This window comes from Pseudophryne corroboree, chromosome 3 (genome assembly GCF_028390025.1).
Source record: "Pseudophryne corroboree isolate aPseCor3 chromosome 3, aPseCor3.hap2, whole genome shotgun sequence".
In the NCBI taxonomy this organism is placed as follows: domain Eukaryota; kingdom Metazoa; phylum Chordata; class Amphibia; order Anura; family Myobatrachidae; genus Pseudophryne; species Pseudophryne corroboree.
Window position 1 is genome coordinate 742,160,131 of NC_086446.1, and position 20,956 is coordinate 742,181,086.

Genomic DNA, 20,956 nt, shown 5'->3' on the forward strand with positions numbered 1-20,956 from the left:
CTCCTTGGCGTCTCCAGACTCTGTCACGTCTGTCACATGTGCTCAGTGAGAACCTGCTTTCATCTGCGAATTTGCCAATCTTGGTGTTCTCTGGCAAATGCCAAACGTCCTGCACGGTGTTGGGCTGTAAGCACAACCCCAACCTGTGGACGTCAGGCCCTCATACCACCCTCACGGAGTCTGTTTCTGACCGTTTGAGTAGACACATGCACATTTGTGGCTTGCTGGAGGTCATTTTGCAGGGCTCTGGCAGTGCTCCTCCTGTTCCTCCTTGCACAAAGGCGGAGGTAGCGGTCCTGCTGCTGGGTTGTTGCCCTCCTACGGCCTCCTCTACGTCTCCTGATGTACTGGCCTGTCTCCTGGTAGCGCCTCCATGCTCTGGACACTACGCTGACAGACACAGCAAACCTTCTTGCCACAGCTTGCATTGATGTGCCATCCTGGATGAGCTGCACTACCTGAGCCACTTGTGTGGGTTGTAGACTCCGTCTCATGCTACCACTAGAGTGAAAGCACCTCCAGCTTTCAAAAGTGACCAAAACATCAGCCAGAAAGCATAGGAGCTGAGAAGTGGTCTGTGGTCACCACCTGCAGAACAACTCCTTTATTGGGGGTATCTTGCTAATTGCCTATAATTTCCACCTGTTGTCTATTCCATTTGCACAACAGCATGTGAAATTGATTGTCAATCAGTGTTGCTTCCTAAGTGGACAGTTTGATTTCACAGAAGTGTGATTGACTTGGAGTTACATTGTGTTGTTTAAGTGTTCCCTTTATGTTTTTGAGCAGTGTATATAACTTCCTACCTAACCATGACACATATATGTATCTCATTATGTATATTACACTGATTTCTGTTACTAGCATGTCAAATTCTTGCCCTTATTTATCAATGAGTGATAAATTTCACTGTGAGTGATAAATTGCACCAGCCAAACAGCTCCTGTGAGTGATAAATTGCACCAATCAGCTCCTAACTTCCATGTCACAGGCTGTGTTTGAAAAATGACAGTTAGGAGGTGATTGGCTGGTGCAATTTATCACTCACAGTGAAATGTATCACTCATTGATAAATAAGGGCATTTATATGCAGTGACCTAGCCTATAGGGAATGTATCAGGACTGTTTTTCTTTAGGCTTTAATTGAAATTTAACCATTTTTATACCTTACACAAAATGACTCAAAACATTTGAGTTTTGTACGCTGTGAAAGTTGAGCCTCGCCATTGTGACGCATTATACTATGAACTGCAATGAAATCACTAATTTAACCTTTGGCAGTAAAAACAATTAGCATCTTTTATATTACATCTCTACAATTGATGTTGCTGCCCTTCACAAAGCTGCAGAATTAGGGGTATATTTACTAAAGCTTCGAAAAATGAAAAGAGGTGATGGTGCCCATAGCAACCAATCATATTCTGCCTATAATTTCTCTATCGCATCCTAGAAAATGATAGACAGAATCTGATTGGTTGATATGGGCATCATCACCACTTTTCAAATGGCCATCTAAAGGTGGCCATACACTGAGAGGAGAAGTCGCATACATCTCTCTTGAACTGCCCGGCAGCTTCCCGAGCGGCAGGAACGCATACGATACATCGCGTGCAGTCCTTTTGCATATGATGTATCGTATGCGATTCCTGCCAAGACTGCCGGATCAGAGAAATATATAATGCAGCTTGATGAGCCCCCGGACCGCGCATTGGATCAGATTCACGTGCGATTTGCCACTTTTCATCCTATTTCTCTGGCCCGATACGTCAAAATCGGATGAAATTGGGTAAAATCGCACTAGTATATGGGCACCTGTAAACAGCTGCCTTATGTTTCCTTATTTTATTTACATGAATATACAGTTTCACCATCGCTTTGCTGTAGCTGTACGCACTGCTTTGATAAAATAACTGAATACTTGTTTGTTAATAACCACATTTTTAACTTTATACACATATTATTGATGTTATTCTCCATAACAATGCTATTTTCTTCCTGCAGAACCCAACAATTATAGGACGTTAAATAGTCGGGCTATTAACGGCAGCCAGCTAGGGAAGGATTACATCCAGCTGAAGACTTTGCTGCAGTCTATCCGGGCTTACTCCAAAGCAAATTTGTACGGTCCTAATATTGGACGACCGAAGAAGAATGTTATAATGCTGCTCGATGGGTAAGTTACATTTGTGGGTATGTATCCTAATACATAACAGTCCGTAAACTGGGAACCATTGCAAATCGTATTATGTTACATACAGTGGTGCAAGTAGACATATTTTCTTATGGGTACTGAGTGAAGAGAAATGGGCGTGGTCATGTGTTGTGATGGGGCATGGCCACATGCTGCTAGGGGGAGTGGCTACATGACACTAGCAGCGTGGCCACATGACACAGCCCCTTTTTTGGGGGATTCTGGAGGCAAGGCTAAAAATATATAGTAATGCCTCCATTATAATAAAAATATATAGTGATACCTCCAGTATAAAAGAAATATATAGTAATGCCCGCAATTTAATAACAATATATAGTAATGCCTCCATTATAAATAGGAAAATACAGCCACTGTCGCACTCCCAGTAACCCTGACAAAGTGGGAGGAGCCGTCATGCTGCAAACACCACGTTCTTGTTGCTTTGTGGCACTTATAATTGCGGCAATAGCAAAGTGTGTAGCAGGTGGTACTGCGTACCCGCTGCCAAATTCGTAAGGGTACTCCACCCTCCACGACTCCCTTGCAGCCAGTATCAAGGGATGCTCTGTGTATGCATCATGCAGCCTGTGTAGCTGACACTTCAGGCAGTGCTTCCTAAAGCCGGCAGCCCCGCTCCTAGGCATGATGTCATGATGTCACTGGTTTAGGGGGTGGGGCCAGCACAGGGCGGCATAGAACCCTCTTTGGACCCTGGCAATGAGTATATATCTGTAATAACATATCAGCAGCCATTTTAATGTGAAAAAAATATTAAGTTATAACAAGCAAATCTGTATTACAATGCAAATGTAATAATCTAGAGGGAGTGGGGATCCACAGATGGAAGTTTAAAGGGCTGCAGGAGGCCATTATAACTGGCTTATACAGTATAACACTATCATGAGCAGGAATACATACGTTTTACCGGCGGCCGGGATCCTGGCTATCATGATCCTGACAGCGGGATCCCGGCCACTAGTATGCCGACAGCGGGGCGAGCGCTAGAAAGCCCCTTGCGGGCTCGCTGCACTCACCACAGGTTATATTCTCCCTCTATGGTATTCCGGCGCCAGGTTATATTCTCCCTCTATGGTATTCCGGCGCCGGCGGCAGTATTTCGCCATCTGTCGGGATTCTGGCATCGGCATTTTGACCGCTGGGATTCCGACAGGCAGTTTTGTGATTGCCTCCCCATGAGCACACAAGATTTATCTGCCAGCAAGGAGAAACTGATGAGACAGCTCGGTACTGTGATATGTCAGCTGTGTCAGTGACCGTCACAAAATCAGACACACCTCATTAATAATAGTACATAACATGGTTAAAAATCACTCTAACAAATTATAACTCAGCCTAATTAATTTCTAAAGGATCCCCGGCAGATAATAGCTCATCTCTTGCGCGCTAATTGGCCATTCTCAATTTACAAAAAAGAACTGAAAAACAGGCCAGGTATCCATGTGGGTCGTTAGTGAGTTTACTGTACTTAGGGCCTAATTCTGAGTTGATCGCAGCAGCAAATATATTAGCAGTTGGGCAAAACCATGTGCACTGCAGGGGGGACAGATATAACATGTGCAGAGAGAGTTAGATTTGGGTGGGGTGTATTCAAACTGAAATCTAAATTGCAGTATAAAAATAAAACAGCCAGTATTTACCCTGCACAGAAACAATATAACCCACCCAAATCTAACTCTTTCTGCACATGTTATATCTGCCCCCACCTGCAGTGCACATGGTTTTGCCCAATTGCTAACAAACTTGCTGCTGCGATCAACTCAGAATTACCCCCTTAATTTTGACGTTTTGAATTTAATCAGCCGGCAGACTCAAACTGGTAATTCAGAGGTGCTGACAGAAGGAAAAAGGATAGCCTTGATTTATACACTGATCTTCACAGGTGACATGAAGAATTTGATTGGCTCAGTGCCCACGACATAGGATTCATTTTTGGTACATTAATTTTTGTACCAGTTGGTACACTTGTATATCAGGGAGGCAGAACATTTGGGTCGCAATAATGATGTTTGTCAGAACAGGTCAGGGCTTGACTATTTTGTACCTTCAGCCCATGTGAGACATGTCCAGGTAGCAACATGACCTGGCTGTTGGGGACACTTGAAGTCTGGAATTGAGAATAACTGTTTTTATAAACTCTCTTCCTCCACTCAGCAAAGATACATTAAGAGCTCCAGGTGAGATCAAAGGAGAAGGATGGATGCAAGAAAAAACATTAGAGAAAGAAACCCCAACTAATAGATGAAATGCATTATAAATTTATGCAGTATTTGTTTATAGATTTATAGATGTCTAATTGTTTACAGATATTAGTGTATATTTCTGCTGCGGGGTACACTGGGCTCCACAAGTCTGGACAATGGGGTGTAGATTAGGATCTTGATCCGAGGCACCAACAGGCTCAAAGCCTTGACTGTTCCCAGAATGCACAGCGCCGCCTCCTATATCACCCCGCCTCCCAGCACAGGAGCTCAGTTTGTCAGTAAGCAGGCACTTAACAGAGGGGCTGCTCCAGGCAGCCCTGAGAAAAGCTGTTTATGAGGTAAAAAGTGAAGACTTCAAGGGCAGCAGCGGTGGTAAATGTCTTGTGACATTCACTGCTGCAGCTCCAGCTCTCCCCAGCGGCGCTGTACACTCCCGAGCCCTGGTTACCGGGTACCTACAGCGGAGGCTCCGGTTTTCTTCATGTTAGACAATAGACACACACGGCTGGGGCTCTCCAGGATCGCGTGGCCGCGCTTCGGGAGGTGGTAAGTGGGTCCAGCGCGGTCAGTGGGAGGCGGGCCGCGCGCGCTGGCGGTGGACACTGTGGATACAGGCAATCCCACTAGATCACCAGGGCATGGGCGCAGGTCAGGTTTTCTCTTAAAAGCGATTTTAATATCGCCCACAGTACCCGGTGGTTTTGCCAGCAAGGGGGATAAGGCTTAGACCTGAAGCCCCTCCCCCAGCCCCAGGGCGCCATTTTCAGCAAGTGTTCCCGCCCTGGAGCTGCATCTCTGTCTTTTCCTCACTCCCTGTCAGTGTCTGCGGCACCATTACTCCTCAGCTCACTGTTCCTGGGACTGCTTGGGCAAATCCTCCTATGTAAAGCCGCCTGGTTGTCAGCGCTGTGACTTTACATGACACTTAAGTATTCTACCTGCCTTTTTAGTCAGTGTGTTAGTAAGAAAGAGTGCATTTAGTCAGGGGTTTATAGTACAATTACCCTGTGATATACATCCAGTTTCTTACTGTGTAGTGTTATATCTATTGACTATATAGCTGTGTAAGCTAGTCCAGTGCAGTATTATTGTCTGTAATAACCTCTGCATTGTACAAACTGTGACTATCTGTGTGTGCATTGATAGCTGAGTGGTGTCCATCTCGTGTCTTTCACTCAACTTGCTATCCCTATATTCTATAACCTGAGGGGGCTTGGTGCGTCAGGTGTTATTTAATATAGGATTTACACAAAGATATTCTGTATTACGTATTTTTCTCTGTGATTTAGTCACCATATCTCTTCTTTATCTCTGCAGGTGCTGACTACACTGCGCAGGGGTTTGGGTTTAGTGATATAGTGCTGCTAATAATTGTACTGTGTTACCTCATACTGCAAGTTATATCATGTCTGCTTCTGAGGGTAACGGTTCTGGGGCGGAACACACTGCTGGTGTTGCTGAAGCCACAGGCACATATGGGGAGAATATAGCAGCTGTGGGCTCTGGTTCTGGGGGCTCCTTGCCCCCCAGTGGGACTGTGGAAACGGAGGCACATACTGACACTCCGTGGGCTGCTTTTTCCATGCTTCTGCATACGCTAGTTCATAAACTAACACCCCCTATGGGACCCCCAATGCCGGTACAACCGTATGTGGTCTCTGCAGCTAACCCGCCGTGGGCGGACGATATATCTGCTCAATTAAAGAAGTTGAACCAGTCCCTGACTACTAAAAAGTCTGACCATCGCTCGCCTAAGTCCAAGAGGTCCTCTAAGCGAGCGCTCGTCTCCTCACAATCCACTGCTGTCACTGACACCTCGTCTGATGAAGACAGCACATACACTGACCCCACAGGTTCTGACTCAGATACGGCTGATGGGGAGGGTAGTTCACATGTGGATGTTCCTGATCTTTTGGAGGCTATTAAGTTAATTCTGCAGATTACGGATGATCCCGAGCCATCCGTTCCTCCTAAGAAATCAGATAGGTTCAAGCGTCAGAAGGTGATTAAACAAGTTTTACCTCACTCTGACCACCTAGTGGATATTTGTCAGGAACCCTGGCAAAGCCCGGGTACGAAATTTGTGCCTCAAAAGAAGATGCTGGCTCGCTATCCCCTCGCACCAGAGCTGTCTAAGAATTGGGAAACGCCTCCTCCAGTAGACTCACATGTGGCTAGGATGGTGGTTTCCTCAGCTCTACCTGTCACTACCGTCATGTCTCTAAAAGAGCCTACGGATAAACGTGTCGAGGGTTGTCTAAAAGCGATTTACACCCTCACGGGTGCTGCACAAAGGCCCACTATTGCAGCTACATGGGTGGCAGAGGCTATTGAAGCATGGGCCTTGGAGTTAGAAGCTGAAATCTCCTCTGACCATGCTAGACAATGCTTGTCATATATTGTCACAGCTTCTCGCTATATTAAAGAGGCGGCTTCTGATGCCGGTATCCTAGCAGCCAAGGCTTCTACTACGTCAGTCCTGGCTCGCAGGATATTGTGGCTGAGATCCTGGTCTGTGGATCTGGACTCTAGAAAAACCCTGGAGGTACTCCCTTTCAAGAGGGATATTCTGTTTGGGGAGGACTTAAATAAGATAGTGGCTGACTTGGCTACTGCCAAAACTGCCTGTCTGCCTAATACAGCTCCTTCTGTGTCGAAGGCCAAAGGCATGTCCTTTCGCCCCTTTCGTCCTTCAGGTAAAGCAAAAGGTCAGGCGTACCATAAGCAGGCCCGCACTTCCAAACCTGGTAAGCTGAAGCCCAAAAGAGCCTGGGCTGCCCGTTAGCCAGCAGCCAAGACCGATAAGCCTGCCGCATGACGGTGCGGGCCTCCCCCTGGGGGATCCCAGGGTGGGGGGCCGGCTTCTAGGGTATACCCAGGAATGGTTGAAGACCACTTCAGATGCCTGGGTACGGGAAGTCGTCACTCGAGGTTACGCCATAGCCTTCAAAAAACGACCCCCTCATCGATTTTGCCAGACACGCGTCCCGTCGGACCAGACAAAGGCAAATACTCTACATTCGGTGGTACAGACCCTCCTGGATACAGGAGTCGTAGTACAGGTGCCTCTTGCTCAGAGGGGCCGGGGGTACTATTCTCCGCTGTTTCTAGTCCCGAAACCGAATGGGTCCACCCGGCCCATTCTCAACCTCAAGGCACTGAACAAGTTTGTGAAGGTTTCCAAGTTCTGTATGGAAACCCTTTGCTCTTTAGTTCTGGCCTTGGAACCTGGGGACTACATGGTCTCCCTGGACATACAGGATGCTTACCTGCATATTCCTATAGCAGTGTCAACAATACCTGAGGTTTGCTATTGGCAACCTCCATTACCAGTTTCGGGCATTACCTTTTGGTTTAACAACGGCTCCGTGAGTCTTCACCAAAGTTATGGCGGTGATGACGGTGGTACACCGCCATCAAGGGGTCGGGATACTGCCGTATCTGGACGACTCGTTAATCCTGGCAAATTCCCCAGATCTTCTCCTGCATCATCTGGATATGATGGTCCGGTTTCTACAAGCCCATGGGTGGCTCAGCAACTGGAAGAAATCCTCCCTGGTCCCTGCTCAGAGCATGGTGCATCTGGGAGCGCTGTTGGACACTCACAACCAGAGGTTGTTCTTGTCTCAGGAGAAAGTCCTGAAACTTCAGGACATGATTCGTTGCTTCCTTTCTCGTCCGCAAGTGTCGATACATTCGACAATGCAGGTGCTGGGCCTCATGGTATCAGCATTCGACATGGTGGAGTATACTCAATTCCATTCTCGCCCCCTCCAGAAGCTGATTCTAGCCAAGTGGGACAGCCTGCCTCACCGGATCAGGTCTCAAATGATCTCTTTGACTCCGGAGGTCCGTCTGTCGCTGCTCTGGTGGCTCCAGGACCGACAATTGTGCAGAGGCCGTCCCTTCTGGATATCCAACAGGGTCCTGTTGACAACAGATGCCAGTCTAAGAGGTTGGGGCGCGGTGCTGGTGCAGCACTCCTTGCAGGGTCGGTGGACCAAGGAGGAATCTCTCCTCTCGATCAACATTCTGGAATTGCGGGCGGTCTTCAATGTGTTGAACCTAGCCCAGCCCAGGGTAATTCGGAAGTTCAAGCAAGAAAAAGGAAATCTGCTTCTCATAGCTCCGGTGTGGCCCAGACGGCACTGGTTCTCAGACCTGCAAGGCCTATCGTCAGAGCACCCACTTCTACTTCCACAACGCCCAGACCTCCTCGTTCAGGGCCCCAGTGTCTACCAGGACCTAGCCCGGCTGTCTTTGATGGCGTGGCTCTTGAAGCTTCCGTCTTAAGCTCTAAGGGTTTTTCTGAAGAGGCCATTAAAACTATGTTGCGGGCCCGGAAACCGGCCTCTGCTCGGATTTACCATCGGGTCTGGCATTCCTACTTTGTTTGGTGCGCATCTAACCATTATGACGCTTCCAAGTTTAGTACAGCCAAACTTTTGGCTTTTCTACAGCAGGGCCTAGATTTAGGCCTGCGTCTGGCCTCCCTCAAGGTTCATATTTCTGCCTTGTCGGTGTGGTTTCAGAGAAAAATTGCAACTTTACCTGATGTTCATACTTTCACTCAGGGTGTGTTGCGTATCCAACCTCCTTATGTCCCGCCTGTGGCTCCTTGGGACTTGTCGGTGGTTTTGGAGGTGTTGCAGGAGCCTCCATTTGAACCTCTTGGTTCAGCTGACCTTAAGTAGCTTTCCCTTAAGGTGGTGTTCTTGCTGGCTATTGCCTCTGCTAGAAGAGTGTCGGATTTGGGTGCCTTGTCTTGTAGTTCCCCATATCTGATTTTTCACCTTGACCGGGCGGTTCTTAGGACTCGTCCCGGATATTTACCTAAGGTGGTTTCTTCGTTCCACCTTAATCAGGAGATTGTGGTTCCAGCTTTTGTCTCTCCTGATTTGTCTCCCAAAGAGCGGTCTTTGGATGTGGTACGGGCTCTCCGTATCTATGTGAAGAGAACTGCTTCTATTCGAAAGTCTGATTCTCTCTTTGTTTTGTTTGGATTTCACAAACGTGGCTGGCCTGCTCACAAGCAGACCCTGGCCAGGTGGATTAGAATGGTGATTGTGCATGCTTATGTGAAGGCTGGTCTGTCAGCTCCTGTTCATATTACGGCCCATTCTACTCGGTCTGTTGGACCTTCTTGGGCGGGCCAACGTGGTGCGACCCATGATCAATTGTGCAAGGCGGCTACGTGGTCCTCCGGGAACACGTTCATAAGGTTCTATGCCTTCGATACTGCCGCTTCCCAGGATGCTTCCTTTGGACGCCGGGTTCTTGTGCCGCTACAGTGCATCCCCTCCCATAAGGAACTGCTTTAGGACATCCCCATTGTCCAGACTTGTGGAGCCCAGTGTACCCCGCAGCAGAAAACAAGTTTTATGGTAAGAACTTACCCTTGTTAAAACTCTTTCTGCGAGGTACACTGGGCTCCACAAGGCGCCCACCCTGACGCACTTAGCTTCTTTGGGTTGATATGGCATTAGCCGCTGACACGTCTCTTGTCGTGAGAGTGTGGTGTATGTGGCTACTAACCGTTGTCGTCTCTTTTCCTGCTACTGCATTGGACTGGTTAACTAAACTGAGCTCCTGTGCTGGGAGGCGGGGTGATATAGGAGGCGGCACTGTGCATTCTGGGAACAGTCAAAGCTTTGAGCCTGTTGGTGCCTCGGATCAAGATCCTACTCTACACCCCATTTTCCAGACTTGTGGAGCCCAGTGTACCGCGCAGAAAGAGTTTTAACAAGGGTAAGTTCTTACCATAAAACTCGTTTTTCCAATACTGCACGATACATCGTATGCCTGAAATCTCATGTGTTTTAGATCTGATTCTACTTTCATCATTTTCAAATTACATAAGTTGCCTTATTATTCTGTCCACTAAGGTTTTTAAAACCAGAAACACTTACTAATTTGGAAGCATGGTAGCACGCGGCGCTAAGCTCTGTTGACTTTTATCTGTCATCTAGTTCTAAACTAGAATAGTTCTTGTTTCTAGCTTATTGCGCTACAGATATACCAAAGCCAACCTTTATTACTTAACTAATGATCTCACAAATCACTGTTTTGGCAGATGTATTCAGCGATTTTTAAATGTTACTAATATTTGTTTTAGAACACATGCTTCACTTCCTACAGCCTAAACAGTATCATTTTCAAGATGTATTAGGCATCAATACAGTATGCCTTGCTGACTTTAGATAAGAAATGCAACTTAAATGCTTGGGCTTGTGGATTTACAGCAGATCAACCTTCTGCTGTTGGTGTTCTACCAAGTGTGGTCATTAACAGCCGGGCACCAAAGGCATGTGGGCATATTTCTCACATCTGTGATAATAATACTGTTAATCACAAATATAAAATGAATAATAATGCTCCTAATTATCATCCTTCAAGTGAGCTGGAAGCAAAGTTCTAGCCGGTACTAACACTTCTGGGCTCGGACCTGGTGTCCATACTGCACATGCACAGCATCAGTGAGGGCCGTCGCTGTGGAGGGATCCGGTGGAGTAGGCCATAGGCTACTAAGGGCTAACACTATCTGAAGATGATGTTAGCTACCTTGGACCAAGATTAGTATCTCTCACAAGCTACAGGGGCTTCTGATATACCCTTTGATATGATAGATTTGTTGTTGGGAGCTCCGTTTGGTTATGAAACATTTATGGAATGTCCTGTTATTGCCCTTTTCTATCCATCTCTATGGGCCTTCTACTAGAGGTTGCCAGCTCCTGTTGTATTTGTGTAACTTAGAAGTGGTCAGTAATAGAAAGCCAATTTACAACCAGCACGGGAGCATGAAAATATTTGTAACATAGGACTTTATGTACTAAGGGGTTGGGTATGGGATCCCGGCGCTGGGAATGCCGGTAGTTCGTAGACCGACAGTGGCATCATTACAGCCACGATCCAACAGTTGGAGGGTAAGTATGGTAACCTTGTCCCCTCTCTCCCCCTAACCCTAACCCTCCTTTCCTGCATCCTAACCCTAACCTCCTCTCCTCCCAAGCCTAAACTTAACCCTCCCATCCCACAGTCTAACCCTAACCTCCTCTCCTCCCAAGCCTAAACTTAACCCTCCCATCCCACAGTCTAACCCTAACCTCCCCTCCTCCCAAGCCTAAACTTAACCCTCCCATCCCACAGTCTAACCCTAACCTCCCCTCCTCCCAAGCCTAAACTTAACCCTCCCATCCCACAGTCTAACCCTAACCTCCCCTCCTGCAACCTAACCTTAACCCTCCTTTCACGCAGCCTAACCCTAACCTCCCCTCCTCCCAAGCCTAAACCTAACCCTCCCCTCCCACAGTCTAACCCTAACCTCCCCTCCTGCAACCTAACCTTAATCCTCCTTTCACGAAGCCTAACCCTCCCACCCCGCAGCCTAACCCTAACCTCCCCTCCTGCAACCTAACCTTAACCCTCCTTTCACGCAGCCTAACCCTCCCACCCCGCAGCCTAACCCTAACCTGCCCCTGACACATTGGGGAAGTCGGCTGTCGGGACTCCAGCATCGGTATTCTGACAGGTGTCGGGATGCTGGTACCGGTGTTCCGTCTGCTGGCATCCTGAGTGCTGGGATGCCAACTACATCCCGTACTAAGGGCCTAATTCATGATTGTAAGTAAAGCAAGTGCGCACTGATGGTAATGATGAGTAGAAAACCAGGCGCATAGAAGGAGCGGGCGTATTGAAAGACTCTGCATACGGGTGGATTTATGTATTTCTTTCAGGTCATGCAATATGGGATTATGTGCATTTGATCTCTATCCACCTCAGCATCAGACTTCATTACCTAATAATACAAATAGAAACTTTGCTTTCCTTATTAATGTCTCCAGCACCCAAATGCTGCTTTGTGTGAAAAGGGCGACTTCAACGGGATGCAGTTAACTTGCCGGCTGTCGGGAGCCCAGCGGTCAGGATACCGACAGCCAGAATCCCAGCGCTCAGGGTCTATTCCCACCCGTGGTTGTCCACGACACGCATAGAGTGGGAGCAGAAATGCGGCTAGCGCAGCGAGCCACCAAGCCCGTATCATGGCAAGCACAGAGTGGCAAGCGCAGCGAGCCTGCAAGGGGACCATTTACGCCCGCCCCGCTGCCGGCATGCCGGTGGCCGGAATGCCGTTGTCGGTACACTGACAGTTGATATCCAGGCATTCCGGGAAATCATAATGAACCCACTTCAACCTCCTAAAGAATATAAATCAAATACAAATATCCACTGGTGCAAATCGTGGATAGTGAAATACGTGATGTGGACCTTTTAAACTTTAATAGTGGTATGCTCCAGTAGTTGTTATCATTTTAAATGAAAATATCAGCATAACTGTGTCATAGTTAAGTGCCCCACATTTAAATCATTTCAATAACGGAGATATTATAGCAACTTCATAGACATAAAAAACTAGTGATGAGCAGATTCGGTTTTACTCGGTTCTCAAAGCGGCATCTTATTGGCAATCCAAAACACGTGACATCCGTGAGCCAATAAGATGCCGTTTTGAGAACCGAGTAAAACCGAGTAAAACCGAATCCGCTCATCACTAATAAAAACACAAATGTGTTTTAAGTATATTCATGAATTCAATTTGAAAAAATATAAACAAACTGATAAAGAAAATTGTAGCTTTGTTCAAGTTATAGAATACACCCAACCTCTTTGCATGTCCAAAGTCTTAGAATGAAAGTATACTGTACACATATCACCCATACGAATAGTAGATACACTGCAGTATACTGTCCCTGAAGAAGCCCAAATCTGCACTGGTGAAATGCGTAGGTTTATAATCTAATTTACAACAGTATTTTCAAACTGTGCTCAGTGTAAAATCGGAGGCTCTATTGGAGAAGCAGGAAAAAAAAGCTGCAGTCAAGCCAACTGTTTCAGCTTCCAGAAATATGGACATTGCCCACTTTCTAAGAGCACAGAATTAACTAAAACTACTATATTTGCCATACTGCGTCCATACAAGCAAGTTATGATTTTAGCAAAACCATTCCCTCTGTATTGTAAAATGTAATATACTGTATTTTGTAATGTTTTTATAGCGTAATAATACTGTATTTTGGGCCTAATTCAGACCTGATCGCAAAAGCAAAATCTTTCTCTTATGAGCAAAACCATGGCCCTCATTCCGAGTTGTTCGCTCGCAAGCTGTTTTTAGCAGATTTACTCACGCTAAGCCGCCGCCTACTGGGAGTGAATCTTAGCACCTTAAAATTGCGAACGACGTATTCGCAATATTGCGATTACACCTCTCTTAGCAGTTTCTGAGTAGCTCCAGACTTACTCGGCATCTGCGATCAGTTCAGTGCTTGTCGTTCCTGGTTTGACGTCACAAACACACCCAGCATTCGCCCAGACACTCCTCCGTTTCTCCAGCCACTCCCGCTTTTTCCCCAGAAACGGTAAAGTTTTTTCACACACACCCATAAAACGGCCAGTTTCCGCCCAGAAACACCCACTTCCTGTCAATCACATTACGATCGCCTGAACGATGAAAAAAGCCGTGAGTAAAATTCCTAACTTCATAGCAAATTTACTTGGCGCAGTCGCAGTGCGAACATTGCGCATGCGCACTAAGCGGAAAATCGCTGCGATGCGAAGAAATTTACCGAGCGAACAACTCGGAATGACCCCCCATGTGCACTGCAGGTGGGGCAGATATAACATGTGCAGAGAGAGTTAGATTTGTGTGGGTTATTTTGTTTTTGTGCAGGGTAAATACTGGACAGTTTTATTTTTACACTGCAAATTCGATTTCAGTTTGAACACACCCCACCCAAATCTAAAGGGCCCCATACACTTATCCGACCGCATGTCGGAGGCGATCGCAGGCGATCACCCCGGCAGCCTCCCGGGGGGGCAGAATCACCCAAGATACATCGGATGCTGTCCTTTTGCATCCGATGTATCCTGGGCGATCCCAGCCATGCCCCCAGGTCGGACCAGATTGAATGTGCAGCACATTCAATCTGGAAGATCCAATCCGATGCTCGCGGGAACGCACATCGGATCGGACCGGAGACACCTCAAAAATGCCCGATTTCACCCAATATATCGGTCCGAATGCCCGAATTGGGCTGAAATTGGGCATAGTCGCTCTAGTGTATGGGGCCCTTAACTCTTTCTGCACGTGTTACATCTGCTCCCCCCTCCCCCCTGCACTGCACATGGTTTTGCCCATTAGAGAAAAATTTTGCTGTTGAGATCAGGTCTGAATTACAGTAGGCCCTATAACAGGTCTTTACAGCATGTTCCCTGCCTCAGCACATGTGCAGATTAGTTTCAGGTAACAATTCAGGACGGTACAACATTCTTTGTACATAGCAGTACATATACGGTATATCATAAGTTTTCTTTTTAGAGTTTACAAATCTTTAGGACTCCATTGTGCAAACGCATGGTATATATAAAGCATACAATGTATATATTTATTACAGTTGAAGGTTATTCTTACACAGCTGTAAATGTCACCTTAAAGTATATACAACTTCACATATTGCTCTGACCCCTCATTAGTTAGAACCTTTCAGTATTTTTGCCAATATACTGCTCATTTGAGACTTATTATATTTCCTATAACTGCTGAAAGTAGGGGACATCAGGGAGGCCTTTATTTAAACATTTATTTTTAAGTAATATTGGTTATGAACACATTTATGTGGATTATGTATTCATTATGTATGCCAAGATGGAGCATGTTCCTTTTGAAAGTAATGATTCCTGCAACATCCAAGCTTATGTAAGTTTGAATTCCATTTGTGCAGCTAAAGATTCATGTGAGAGCCAAAAATCACGAATGTCTCCAAGTTTGTTCAGTTTCTTCCACTTTCCTGATCCATCCTGTGAAAGATAATTATTTTATGGATCATGCTCCCAGTTCAGGTCATCGGTCTGCTCAATATCCACCAGAAAAGTCACATACTCTGCTATGAGAAGTATAAATCCATGCACAGTTCCATAACTATTGGCATCTTGTCCACTGTGTATATCTCCATTCTACCTCAGTATGTTTACAAGCTAATAGAGTTCAATATTCTATAAAATTATTTCCCATACGAGAAAAGACCCCATAAGAAGGCAGATTCCAGTAGAGGTTACCCGAGATAATATCGTCCTCACTGCAATAGCCGAGGGGTCCACTTCCAGATAGAAAGGGCAAGACAGTCCTGCTTGTCTAAGCATACAGTAGGTGCAGAAGTGAAGACGTTTCAACTGAAGAAAAGCCTTGGTAGCTATATTTATTTATTTATTTATGTTACTTAAATCAAGGAAAATAATTATCAGATCCCCCACAGAAAAGTTTGAGAGCTTTGTAGGTTAAGGTCTGTTCAGGATTGTTTTTACTTTCCTTGATTCCTGGTAGGCCGACGTGTCTGTGTGGCCTGTTTTGTGTGTTGTCATGAGGCCCCACCTCACACATGACAGGCAGCCCACCACACTCAGTACACTGCATTGTCCCCATTCATTCTGTTATTCCATCTCTGCAGTACAGCAACTCTGCCATCCAGTAATGGAGCCATGGCTACACAGTATGTTATACCACTTCCGCTGCCCATGTCAGGCCACTTGTACAAAATTTTACAGGGCCACTTTTAGTTCCCAATCCACCCCTGGTCTCAGACACAACTGCAGCAAAAAACACAAGGAATTGAGTACAATAAGGCCATATGAGGAGGGATCTCGCTCCCCTCAACAGACCCCACCCCCTCATCAGACTGCACCCCCTTTAGGGTTGCTTTCATAAATCTCCCAGGCTGGTTTTCCATCTCAGTCGTCCCCTGCCATAAACTGATGCCGTTCTAAGGGGGAAGGTCGAGCGGGTATGAACATCGAAAATCTAGGGATGCCTGATCCATTTCAAAGTAACAGTGGTCCATTTCTAGTACTACTATTTCTCTAACGTCCTAGTGGATGCTGGGGACTCCGTCAGGACCATGGGGATTAGCGGCTCCGCAGGAGACAGGGCACAAAAATAAAGCTTTAGGATCAGGTGGTGTGCACTGGCTCCTCCCCCTATGACCCTCCTCCAAGCCTCAGTTAGGTTTTTGTGCCCGTCCGAGCAGGGTGCAATCTAGGTGGCTCTCCTAAAGAGCTGCTTAGAAAAAGTTTTTAGGTTTTTTATTTTCAGTGAGTCCTGCTGGCAACAGGCTCACTGCATCGAGGGACTTAGGGGAGAGAAGTCAACTCACCTGCGTGCAGGATGGATTGGCTTCTTAGGCTACTGGACACCATTAGCTCCAGAGGGATCGAACACAGGCCCAGCCATGGAGTCCGGTCCCGGAGCCGCGCCGCCGACCCCCCTTGCAGATGCCGAAGATGGAAGAGGTCCAGAAGCAGGCGGCAGAAGACTTTTCAGTCTTCCTGAGGTAGCGCACAGCACTGCAGCTGTGCGCCATTGTTGTCAGCACACTTCACACAGCGGTCACGGAGGGTGCAGGGCGCTGGGGGGGCGCCCTGGGCAGCAATGTATAATACCTTTTTATGGCTAAAAAATACATCACATATAGCCCTTGAGGCTATATGGATGTATTTAACCCCTGCCAGATCTCACAAACTCCGGAGAAGAGCCCGCCGAAATAGGGGGCGGGGCTTATTCTCCTCAGCACACAGCGCCATTTTCCTGCTCAGCTCCGCTGTGAGGAAGGCTCCCAGGACTCTCCCCTGCACTGCACTACAGAAACAGGGTAAAACAGAGAGGGGGGGCACTTTTTTTGGCGATATTACTATATTTAAGCTGCTATAAGGATACAACACTTATATAGGGTTGTTCCCATATATATTATAGCGCTTGGGTGTGTGCTGGCAAACTCTCCCTCTGTCTCCCCAAAGGGCTAGTGGGGTCCTGTCTTCAATAGAGCATTCCCTGTGTGTCTGCTGTGTGTCGGTACGTGTGTGTCGACATGTATGAGGACGATGTTGGTGTGGAGGCAGAGCAATTGCCGGTAATGGTGATGTCACCACCCAGGGAGTCGACACCGGAATGGATGGCTTTGTTTATGGAATTACGTGATAATGTCAGCACATTACAAAAATCAGTTGACGACATGAGACGGCCGGAAAACCAGTTAGTACCTGCCCAGGCGTCTCAGACACCGTCAGGGGCTGTAAAACGCCCTTTACCTCAGTCGGTCGACACAGACCCAGACACGGACACTGAATCTAGTGTCGACGGTGAAGAAACAAACGTATTTTCCAGTAGGTCCACACGTTATATGATCACGGCAATGAAGGAGGCTTTGCATATCTCTGATACTACAAGTACCACAAAAAGGGGTATTATGTGGGGGGTGAAAAAACTACCTGTAGTTTTTCCTGAATCAGAGGAATTGAATGATGTATGTGATGAAGCGTGGGTTAACCCAGATAGAAAAGTGCTAATTTCAAAAAAGTTATTGGCATTATACCCTTTCCCGCCAGAGGTTAGGGCGCGCTGGGAAACACCCCCTAAGGTGGATAAGGCGCTCACACGCTTATCAAAACAAGTGGCGTTACCGTCTCCTGATACGGCCGCCCTCAAGGATCCAGCTGATAGGAGGCTGGAAACTACCCTAAAAAGTATATACACACATACTGGTGTTATACTGCGACCAGCCATCGCCTCAGCCTGGATGTGCAGTGCTGGGGTGGTCTGGTCGGATTCCCTGACTGAAAATATTGATACCCTGGATAGGGACAGTATTTTACAGACTTTAGAGCAATTAAAGGATGCTTTTCTTTATATGCGAGATGCTCAGAGGGATATTTGCACTCTGGCATCGAGAGTAAGTGCGATGTCCATATCTGCCAGAAGAAGTTTATGGACACGAAAGTGGTCAGGTGATGCGGATTCCAAACGGCATATGGAAGTATTGCCGTATAAAGGGGAGGAATTATTTGGCGTCGGTCTATCGGATTTGGTGGCCACGGCAACTGCCGGGAAATCCACCTTTTTACCTCAGACCCCCTCCCAACAGAAAAAGACACCGTCTTTTCAGCCGCAGTCCTTTTGGTCCTATAAGAAGCGGGCAAAAGGACAGTCATATCTGCCCCGAGGCAGAGGAAAGGGTAAGAGAGGGCAGCAAGCAGCTCCTTCCCAGGAACATAAGCCCTCCGCGGGTTCTGCAAAGCCCTCAGCATGACGCTGGGGCTTTACAAGCGGACTCAGGAACGGTGGGGGGTCGACTCAAGAATTTCAGCGCGCAGTGGGCTTGCTCACAGGTGGACCCCTGGATCCTGCAGGTAGTATCTCAGGGTTACAGGTTGGAATTCGAGAAGTCTCCCCCTCGCCGGTTCCTAAAGTCTGCTTTGCCAACGTCTCCCTCAGACAGGGCGACGGTATTGGAAGCCATTCACAAGCTGTTTTCTCAGCAGGTGATAGTCAAGGTACCCCTCCTACAACAGGAAAAGGGGTATTACTCCACGCTATTTGTGGTACCGAAGCCGGACGGCTCAGTAAGACCTATTCTAAATCTGAAATCTTTGAACCTGTACATACAAAAATTCAAGTTCAAGATGGAATCACTCAGAGCAGTGATAGCGAATCTGGAAGAAGGGGACTTTATGGTGTCCCTGGACATAAAAGATGCTTACCTGCATGTCCCAATTTGCCCTTCACATCAAGGGTACCTCAGGTTCGTGGTGCAAAACTGTCATTATCAGTTTCAGACGCTGCCGTTTGGATTGTCCACGGCACCTCGGGTCTTTACCAAGGTAATGGCCGAAATTATGATTCTTCTGCGAAGAAGAGGCGTATTAATTATCCCTTACTTGGACGATCTCCTGATAAGGGCAAGGTCCAGAGAACAGCTGGAGGACGGAGTAGCACTAACCCAAGTAGTGCTGCAACAACACGGGTGGATTCTGAATTTTCCAAAATCTCAGTTGACCCCGACAACACGTCTGCTGTTCCTGGGAATGATTCTGGACACGGTTCAGAAAAAGGTGTTTCTTCCGGAGGAGAAAGCCAAGGAGTTATCCGAACTTGTCAGGAACCTCCTAAAACCAGGAAAAGTGTCTGTGCATCAATGCACAAGAGTCCTGGGAAAGATGGTGGCTTCTTACGAAGCAATCCCATTCGGCAGATTCCACGCACGAACTTTTCAGTGGGATCTGCTGGACAAATGGTCCGGATCGCATCTGCAGATGCATCAGCGGATAACCTTATCGCCACGGACAAGGGTGTCTCTTCTGTGGTGGTTGCAGAGTGCTCATCTGTTAGAAGGCCGCAGATTCGGCATACAGGACTGGGTCCTGGTGACCACGGATGCCAGTCTGAGAGGCTGGGGAGCAGTCACACAGGGAAGAAACTTCCAGGGAGTATGGTCAAGCCTGGAGATGTCTCTTCACATAAATATACTGAAGCTAAGAGCGATTTACAATGCTCTAAGCCTGGCAAAACCCCTGCTTCAGGGTCAGCCGGTGTTGATCTAGTCGGACAACATCACGGCAGTCGCCCACGTAAACAGACAGGGCGGCACAAGAAGCAGGAGAGCAATGGCAGAAGCTGCAAGGATTCTTCGCTGGGCGGAAGATCATGTGATAGCACTGTCAGCAGTGTTCATTCCGGGAGTGGACAACTGGGAAGCAGACTTCCTCAGCAGACACGATCTACACCCGGGAGAGTGGGGACTTCATCCAGAAGTCTTCCACATGATTGTGAACCGTTGGGAAAAACCAAAGGTGGATATGATGGCGTCTCGCCTCAACAAAAAACTGGACAGGTATTGCGCCAGGTCAAGAGACCCTCAGGCAATAGCTGTGGACGCTCTGGTAACACCGTGGGTGTTCCAGTCAGTGTATGTGTTTCCTCCTCTGCCTCTCATACCCAAAGTACTGAGAATTATACGGCAAAGGGGAGTAAGAACGATACTCGTGGCTCCGGATTGGCCAAGAAGAACTTGGTACCCGGAACTTCAGGAGATGCTCACAGAAAATCCGTGGCCTCTACCTCTAAGACGGGACCTGATTCAGCAGGGACCGTGTCTATTCCAAGACTTACCGCGGCTGCGTTTGACGGCGTGGCGGTTGAACGCCGAATTCTAAGGGAAAAAGGCATTCCAGAAGAGGTCATTCCTACACTGGTTAAAGCCAGGAAGGAGGTGACTGCACAACATTATCACCGCATTTGGAGAAAATATGTTGCGTGGTGTGAGGCCAGGACGGCCCCCACGGAGGAATTTCAATTGGGTCGATTCCTACATTTCCTGCAAACAGGATTGTCTATGGGCCTCAAGTTGGGGTCCATTAAGGTTCAAATTTCGGCCCTGTCGATTTTCTTCCAGAAAGAATTGGCTTCAGTTCCTGAAGTCCAGACTTTTGTAAAAGGAGTACTACATATACAGCCCCCGGTTGTGCCCCCAGTGGCTCCGTGGGACCTTAATGTAGTTTTGGATTTTCTCAAATCCCATTGGTTTGAGCCACTCAAATCGGCGGATTTGAAATATCTTACATGGAAAGTAACCATGCTACTGGCCCTGGCTTCAGCCAGGAGAGTGTCAGAATTGGCGGCTTTATCGTATAAAAGCCCATATCTGATTTTCCATTCGGACAGGGC

The 20,956-nt window shown here is 47.3% G+C and overlaps 1 protein-coding gene across 2 annotated transcripts in view; it reads left to right on the plus strand.

Annotated features, from left to right (window-relative positions):
- Nucleotides 1-20,956, plus strand: part of LOC135056746 (inactive heparanase-2-like) — a 211,569-nt gene that overhangs the window by 10,244 nt on the left and 180,369 nt on the right. For both annotated transcript variants that reach the window (XM_063962283.1, XM_063962282.1), the window contains exon 2: nt 2,002-2,173. The gene's annotated coding sequence lies outside the window, so the exon portion shown is untranslated. The remainder of the gene's footprint in view (nt 1-2,001; nt 2,174-20,956) is intronic.